This window comes from Cydia amplana, chromosome 13, assembly GCF_948474715.1.
Source record: "Cydia amplana chromosome 13, ilCydAmpl1.1, whole genome shotgun sequence".
Classification (NCBI taxonomy): domain Eukaryota; kingdom Metazoa; phylum Arthropoda; class Insecta; order Lepidoptera; family Tortricidae; genus Cydia; species Cydia amplana.
Genome location: NC_086081.1, coordinates 10,596,375 through 10,605,487, shown reverse-complemented (window position 1 = coordinate 10,605,487; position 9,113 = coordinate 10,596,375).

Genomic DNA, 9,113 nt, shown 5'->3' with positions numbered 1-9,113 from the left:
TTTCCTTTATTTCATTGGCCAATTCAAAACTTACCAGTTAAAATGCGTACTTGAACTCAAAACAAAAACGGCCGTTTTAACTTAGGACGCATAGATTGACGAATAGATTGATGTATTCAAAAGGTACTTTAATACAAGATACAGTACGAGGCGGCCCCCTTTTTTAAATATATTTCGTTAAATTTAAATAATCACGATTATTTAGCAGTAGCGCTAGTGTGCACGTTGATGGGCTCTTAAGGTATTAAGTTCACAATCTGTACAAATTTGTTAACATGCAACAAACCGTGATGAGTGGCGGAAGAAAGGGGAGGCCTTTGCCCAGCAGTGGGACACGATATAGGCATACTGCATCATAATTTTCACGTCCAAGAAGCGAAAGGGCATGTGCCTGCATTCAAAAATCAGGCCAGACTTAGCCCGCTAGATCTTGTACCTTGCGCCAGCGCCCGAAAGTGCAGGCCGTTAAGTCGCTGTTACAACAGATTTGCAGCTTTCAGCCGCGCGGCGGGGACAGCGAGCGCCCAACAATGGGAATAAATATTTGCGAACCAGTTGACCTGAATACTCGGCCTATGTCCGAACAAAGGCTAAGTAGTCGTGAAGATATTATATGTAGTTTATAAGTGATAGAGATCACGAGAGGCCCGTGGATGAAAGCGAATGGGCTATAGGCCTCATGCTAACCTAGAGCGCCGACTAGCGGCCCTCTTCTTTTTGATGAGAAGAGGTCTGTGTTAGTGTAATGGGATCGTTCATGATATGGATTCCTAGTTCCTACGGTGATGTTACATACTCAATGACTATTCTAGGTTATATACTTGTCTTGATAGACAATATGTTACGGCCATTTAAAATAATATCATCAACTTAATTTAACTGTATTGTCCTAGGAAGAACTAGTTTGGTCTATGATATTTATATCGAAATAAAAATTTAATTTAATATTAATGCTAAATTGATAATGAGTATTAATGACGCAAAAATAAATATGAGTTTTCCTTTGAAATTTATAAATTATTAAATACTGGAAATTAATACCTATTAATTAATGGGTATTAATATAATTATGTTAAGCTTCTAGTGTAAATACAAGTAATAAACTTATTTAAATAGTGTTTCATACATATGTTTCAATACAGTCAGAATACAATACAACAGACAATGATGTCCTGAAAGTAAACAAACCGTTGATTAACTTATTTAAACTGTTCGAGAACAATTGTTCCGTGGAGCGCTCTCGTTGTCCGACATCTGCGGGTAATGCACAGCAAGATCCTTAATTGCGACCGAAATGAACATCACACTGAACGTGAACACTAAAGTATCGCTAGATGGAGCATATTGGACGATGCACTGGATTTGCTATTCATAAGGCTTGACTCCCCTGGCGTTTGGTAAATCAACATATGGAGATTCTTGGAGGAAGGTTCTATCCAACAATGTGCTTAAATTTATTTGTTATAATATATCTAAATACTTAAATTAATTAATAAACAAACATTAATAATAAATAACATAATAATTAAAAGTAATAATAAACTAAAAAACGTCTAATATGCGCCTTCACCCTGCATCGTACAGATGATGATGATGCCTGCAGCGTTTCCTGGCTGCACTGCAATGGAGATCTGTTGAACCAGGTACGACCCATTAATTATTTTTGACATTTTATTACGGGTGAACAGCTCGTAAAGATAGATGCAACTACTAGCCTCGCGGTATAGTAGTTTTTCTAACCCGACTAAGTTATGCTCGCTAGTGTTTATGCAATAAGATACAAGGGATGAGCGCAAACACAAGACGGGCTCTAGTAGGGGCGATCTATACCATCGTAATGAACCTCTAGAAAAGAAAACGACACAAGGTAGCACAGTCGGAACAAAAGTAAATATAAGAGACATAAAAACTGGTCAAAATGTCGCCCCACGGTGTCGTTCAGATGCGGTGCAAGAACGACTTTAGCGAAACTTTAGTAGTTGGACTTCACCTTATTTTTCCAGTAAGAGAAACGTCGATTCCGAGAAGTATAGTGATGTTTTTCTCAAAGAAAGAATATTTTTCTTAATTTTCAAATTAGCATCCTTCTGCGCTAAATCTGTGCAGCGAAGTGCATCAAATATGATGTGGTCAATCCATTGTCATTGTCATTGCAAAACCAGTGCAAATGAGTGGTTATAGTGCAACTCGTCGTTGTATCTTTAGTATAAACAATAACTACTTACGTCAGCCATCTTCGGGCGCACGAGCGCAGAGCAAACTAGGAGTCGTAGTGGTCGCCATGGCCGAAATCGGCCGGAAGAATCATCATCATCATCATCATCATAAACAATAAACATCCGTCATCTTCTGCCCATATGGACGTATCCATCCATCAGATCAGACTATGTTTCACGTTCAAAGTTTTTCGTTTTAAATAACACCATTGGCTTATTCTATTTTGCTAAAGACACCAAATGTATTCCACTTAAGCATTAACCAGCATTACTTCATCACAGGCAATTATCAAAAGCATGGCCGACAGCGAAACAAACAATAATTACAGCTCCGGGCAATTTTCCGTTTAAAACTAGCGAGAATTCCCAGTAAGCACCTAATCCTATGGACAATGATTCTCGGGCCGGGACCTCCTAAGAGTTTTTTCTCATAACTCAAAATGAGATCATAACGTCGCGAATCTCGGGAGGCCTTAAAGAATAACAAAAGAAAAAAGCTCAAATTACGCAGGCCGAGTAATTTTCGGGGCGAGCTACGTTGAATGGTTCCTAGGGGACCCTCAGTCGGGGACCCTTCGCGATTATGTTGCGGTTTTATAAGCTTGTTATGTTTTATGACCGAAATATAATGTTTACGGATACGGGCTTTCAGTCTCGTCGGCGGAACGAGCGGCATTTGCAAGTAGGCAGCAGTGTTGCCAGACGCTCAACCAAATAAACTATGAACCCACTAGAATCTAAACTAAAACTTGTAATAAATCAATACAGGTATGTTCATTAATGCACCCCTTGTCCCCGTGTATTATTGCCCAAAGTAGGGCCCGGCCACATGTCAGCGGTGCGGCGCCGCCGCCGCCGCGCGGCGCGGCACCGCAGGAATCTGCGGCGACGCCCGCCGCAACGCAAAATTTTGCGGTGCCGCGCTGCGGCGCTGCAAAGCGGTGCTCGGCGCCGCGCGCGGTGCCGCAAAGCGGTGAGTTTCGCCGCGCGCGGTGCCGCAAAGCGGTGAGTTTAGCCGAGCGCGGTGCCGCCAAACGGCGTGCGGCGCCGCGTGCGATGCCACGCTGCATAGTAAAGAATAAAATTCGACTACCAGTTGTTTAATCAGACATGGATCCCTTCACACGTGTTCTGCTCTTGCTGTTGTTATAGCGATAGCGGTTCGCCAAAAAACGCTGCAAATGGTGTTAAAGGTATCAAAATCGGTACGATTGATCTTTAGGACATTTGAAACAATTTGACCCGAAGCACCAACAAATAAAAAAACGAGAGGAGTTATGACGTCATCTTTTTTTTGTATGAAATTAAAAAAAAATTGTTTAGAAACCTATCGTGTGTAGTATTAAACGAAAGGGCTTTCTGAGCCGATCACATCATTACATTTAAGTCATTTTTTTAAATTATAATAAAAATATTTTAAAATTATAATATAAATTATAATAAAACATACCAAGTTTGGGTTTCTCCAGATACAATACCGTTAAATTTTTTTTGTTAAATATACCTCAAATTATACCTAATATCCTCATATCTAATTCTAATAAAGCAATTTTGAAAATATTTACATTTAGTATATTTGTTTTAATTTTTTCTACTCCCGTACCTTTATTTGTCATTTAAAAGGTCATCATACACACACCTTTAAACCCCTATGTTATAGTTGTCAAGACAAGTCTTTAGTCTATTCCCCAAAAAAGTATTTGTGCATACACGCAGTATCCTTTTGGTACTTTAACGATACTTCGTGTAATCACCACTTAAAAAATATTTGTTGCAACCTAATTTTAATTGATTGATGAGTACTAAGTGCATTGCTGCTAATTTACAAAATATTCATTAGGTTCTATAGTAGAAACAATAAAAATCCTTCAGAAGTCAGAAACGCGCATGTGACACCCGTAATATAGCAAGATCCATAGACTACGAACACCGCTTAGCGTTGCTTGTTAGTCTCCATAGGCTACTGTGGCCAAAATCGAGAAAAAAAAAACTATCCAAAATTGTAATTTAACTAAGAGCAAGTACCAGGGCCTCATGAGTTACTAGAAGGTGTCGCTGACCATCCGGCCGTGAGCGCGGGGCGCGGTGGCCGGGTCGCGTATCTTAGCTGTATACTTTTGGTTTGTTTACCTACATATATGTCCTATATGATTCCACTTGTTTAAAGTATTATTTTTGTTGAATGAAAAATATTTGTTAAATTTACATTTTTTTTTTTCAAAGTAAGTAAGTGCTTGGTCGTAGAAAAAGTATTGTATGCAACGTTGTTTAACCGAGTCAAAAAATACTCGTGGCGTCTTTATTAACAATTTTCGGCTTCGCCTCAAATTGTTACTCACGCCACTCGCCTTTTTTGACTCCTCTTAAACAACGGTTGCATAAAATACTATTTCAATTTTACAAAGTGTAATAATACCCCTGCCGAATTATACTCATAATGTCATTCGGGTAAAATAAGAGTATTGAAACTTGGTTTACATGTTCCTTTGGTAATATCTAAGCTTTAAGTAAGAAAAAGTTCTCATGAGTGGGGGGTGGAGAACTCGGGGAAAGGGGGGGGGGATTTAAAGGTGAGATTTTTCAGTTAATTCTTACATAAATAATTTTTACTACGACTTATAGATTCCGAGATATAAGCGACTTTCTGGAAAACCGTTATACTTATATTAATTTTATGCTTTCTATTTAAATATTTAATTGAGAGATTCATAGATCACACTTTGTAAAATTGAAAATTTAAAAAAAAAAGTACTTCATGTAATTATTTTCAAAATGGCTTTCTTAGTGTTAGATACCTAATATCCTCATAGGATATTAGGTATAATTTGAGGTAAAAAAATATTGAACGGTATTGTATCTGGAGAAGCCCAAACTTGGTATGTTTTGAAAATTATTTTTATTATAATTAAAAAAAACCGGCCAAGTGCGAATCGGACTCGCGTTCCAAGGGTTCCGCACATTACACAATTTTTAACAATATGTTTTTTTTAATGAAAAGTCAGTAAAATGTCTTTAAAAAACCCGTAGGGGTCGGATCAAAAACTAAGTACTTAAGTCCGACACGCTTGACTGCATATTTCTAATAGGTTTTCCTGTCATTTATAGGTAAAGAACTATTTAGTGTATTTTTTTCAATATTTTAGACCCAGTACCTAGTTTCAGAGATAAAGGGGGGGAAAGGGTCATTTTTTGCCTATTTTCTTGAATAACTGCTAAACTATTTACTCGTATCTTAAAATGATCATTCCAAAGTTTAATTAATAATTAAATTAATAAACTTTATTTTGAAACACTTTTAGGTACAGAAATTTACAAACTTTTCTCAAAATGAGCTCTTTCATTTGATATGTAACACGATATCTTAGTTTGAAAAACTTTATTTTTTAATTTGCTCTTTTACCCCCCAAAAGTGGCCTACATATTTAAAATTCATTTGTTTACGTTACATATATGTCCGTCTTTGGGTCACAAACTTACATAGGTATGTGTGCCAAATTTTAACTTCATTAAAAGTGAGTAAAATGTCTTTAAAAACCCCGTAGGGGTCGGATCAAAATCTAAGTACTTAAGTCCGACTCACGCTTGACTGCACATTTCTAATAGGTTTTCCTGTCATCTATAGGTAAAGAACTATTTAGTGTAATTTTTTCAAAATTTTAGTCCAGTAGTTTCAGAGATAAAGGGGAGGAATGGTAATATTTTTGCCTATTTTCTTGAATAACTGCTAAACTATTTATCTTAAAATTATAAAAAAAATATATTTGAGATTTTCAAAATGAGCTCTTTCATTTGATACACATACGATATATTTTGAATTACTTTATTTTTTTATTTGCTCTTTTACCCCCCAAAAGTGGCCTCCATATTTAAAATTCATTTGTGTACGTTACATGTCCGTCTTTGGATCACAAACTTACATATGTGTGCCAAATTTCAACTTATTGAAAAGTGAGTAAAATGTCTTTAAAAAACCCGTAGGGGTCGGATCAAAAACTAGTACTTAAGTCCGACTCACGCTTGACTGCACATTTCTAATAGGTTTTCCTGTCATCTATAGGTTAAGAACTATTTAGTGTATTTTTTTCATTATTTTAGACCTAGTAGTTTCAGAGATAAAGGGGGGGAATGGTAATTTTTTGCCTATTTTCTTGAATAACTGCTAAACTATTTATCTTAAAATTATAAAAAAAATATTTTTGAGATTCTCAAAATGAGCTCTTTCATTTGATATGTAACACGATATAGTTTGAAAAACTTTATTTTTAAATTTCTCTTTTACCCCCCAAAAGTGGCCTTCATATTTAAAATTCATTTATTTACGTTACATGTTCGTCTTTAGGTCACAAACCTACATATGTGTGCCAAATTTCAACTTTATTGGTTCAGTAGTTTCGGAGAAAATAGGCTGTGACAGACGGACGGACGGACAGACAGACGCACGAGTGATCCTATAAGGGTTCCGTTTTTTCCTTTTGAGGTACGGAACCCTAAAAAAATGACTAAAATGTAATGATATGATATTTTTCGAATCCGCTCAGAAAGCCCTTTCGTTTAATACCACACACGATAGGTTTCAAAACAGTTTTTTTTAAATTCCATACAAAAAAAAGCTAACTCATCTCGTTTTTTTTTAATGGTGCTTCGGGTCAAATTGTTTCAAATATCCTAAAGATCAATCGTACCGATCAATCGTATCGTATCGTACCTTTAACATCATTTGCAGCATTTTACTGAATTTCTCGGTGTACTGCCAGCGCGAAGAAGGCGCAGAAATAAAAAAACAATTGAAAAGAAAATTTTGGGTGAACCCATATCTTCGTATAATGAATGAAGATGCAAATCATTTCAAAAGAAAATACTGGCACGGCACCGCAGAAATCTGCGGCGCCGCACGCCGCTCGGCGGCACCGCGCGCGGCGAAACTCACCGCTTTGCGGCACCGCGCGCGGCGCCGCGCACCGCTTTGCGGCGCCGCAGCGCGGCACCGCTGACATGTGGCCGGGCCCGTAGGTAACCAAAGGATGTGAGTCTCCTTTTGTGGAGGGCACTATCTGTGTAAAAACTTTCTGTTTGTGTCATTAACTATCCACGCATCGAGCTGGTTAAATTAGAGCTTAAATTTCAATTAATCGTCATGATGATGAGTTCGATTTTCAGCGCAGGGATAATTTCAAATGCATATCACCTGATATGCAACCTACCTATGACACCTCATAATAGTATACCTATGACGGTGGTCGAAAAGTGGTCGAAAATCTGTAGAAATACATATAAATCTGTATATATAGCAACACTTTGATGGCCTGTGAAACCTGGGGGCAGCGCGGCGGGTATGAGAATTGACCATAAAGATACTTCGCTGCTGATGAATATTACTCAACCTTTTTGTGCTCTGAAATAACAGGGGTTATATTTAATACCTTTGGATCCAAATATGTATATCGTACTTACAATAATAAATACATTTCTGAATTTTATACCAAATCATAATTATAAAAATACAACATATGCAAATAATATGCAAAATTGGAAAATCACTCACGTGGTCCAAGAGAAATTAGATGCTAATAAAAAAGTCATAAATCATTAGATCAATCGAAAAGGTATATTTTCTCTTCGGTTTAGGATTTCGTACCAACTTGGTTTATGAAGCACTTATAATTTATAAATAGTTACTTATTAGAGTCTGTGCGGAAAGAGAAGAGTCGTGGGATTTGAGGGCGCTCCAGTGCTATTTTATGGTTTTTGCTATGCTGACAACACTGGTCACGTGATTATAGTACGACACTAGAGGTCATGATACTTGAATCCCTTTTGTTCCGGTTTTTTGCCACGGCTTTCTAAACGGAGCCTTGTGGTTGTGTCGGCTCGTCAACTCAATCCTCTAATTTAGCGCAGGCACTAGTTTTCGTTTTAAAACACACTCTTGTTTTTATGTCTCTGATACTAAAAAGTGACAGTGCGATTGACAAAACTGCTAAAACTAGTTAAGAATCTGCCCAATGCAACTGTCATTTTAGTACCAAACAAGATAGAGTCTCATTTATGTACTGCCTAATCTGTGCAGTCCAACAGTTATTTTAATACAAAACCGGGTAGATCGGGTAGAAATTGGGCAATAGAACTGTAATTTTACTATCTGGGATATAAAAATAGAGCATAAGTAGGTAGGTAGGCCTTATTGGGGTATGTCCGGTTCTCTCATCTCAAGATATTTTACTTCGCCGAAAAGTCACTGCTAAATATGAAATATAATTTCGTAACCACAAACTTTCGTAACTAACAGAACCTAGTAAACGAACTTACAAATAAAGACATATTTTATTACAAAACGTTTTATTCTTTGTAATCGAAGTCTGAATTAAAATGTCACTTATGTTTGAGCTAGCTTCGGTCTTTTATTCGAGATACCGTAGGTACTTTTACTCAATCCTGAAAAAAAAATTACATATAAATATGCATAAAATGGCAAGTATCAAGACTATTTGCCAGTTATTTTAAAAATCATGAATGACCTGCATATTTATAAAAATAAATATATTTTCAATGAATATACTTACTGATTATGTACCGGAGACAAGTTACTTAGGCGGCTTATTAAATAGGTAATTATTGAATATTAAATACAACATCAATACCCGTGAATAGCGGAAACACGTTCCGCGAATTTTTGTAAGTCGATAGTTGGCTTTTAGCCGATTCTTCCCGCTGACAAAACCGAACAATGTTAAATATAATTTTCTTTGTGGCTTTATATACGGTTTTATCGTGTTTTGAAAATATTTTATACATAAAACTTGCGGTTTTTGTTAATAAAAATATACAATGACAGAAGTTTGTTTACTTTTTACAAGATAGGTGTCATAGGTTTGATTACCATATAAAATTGAAAATGTT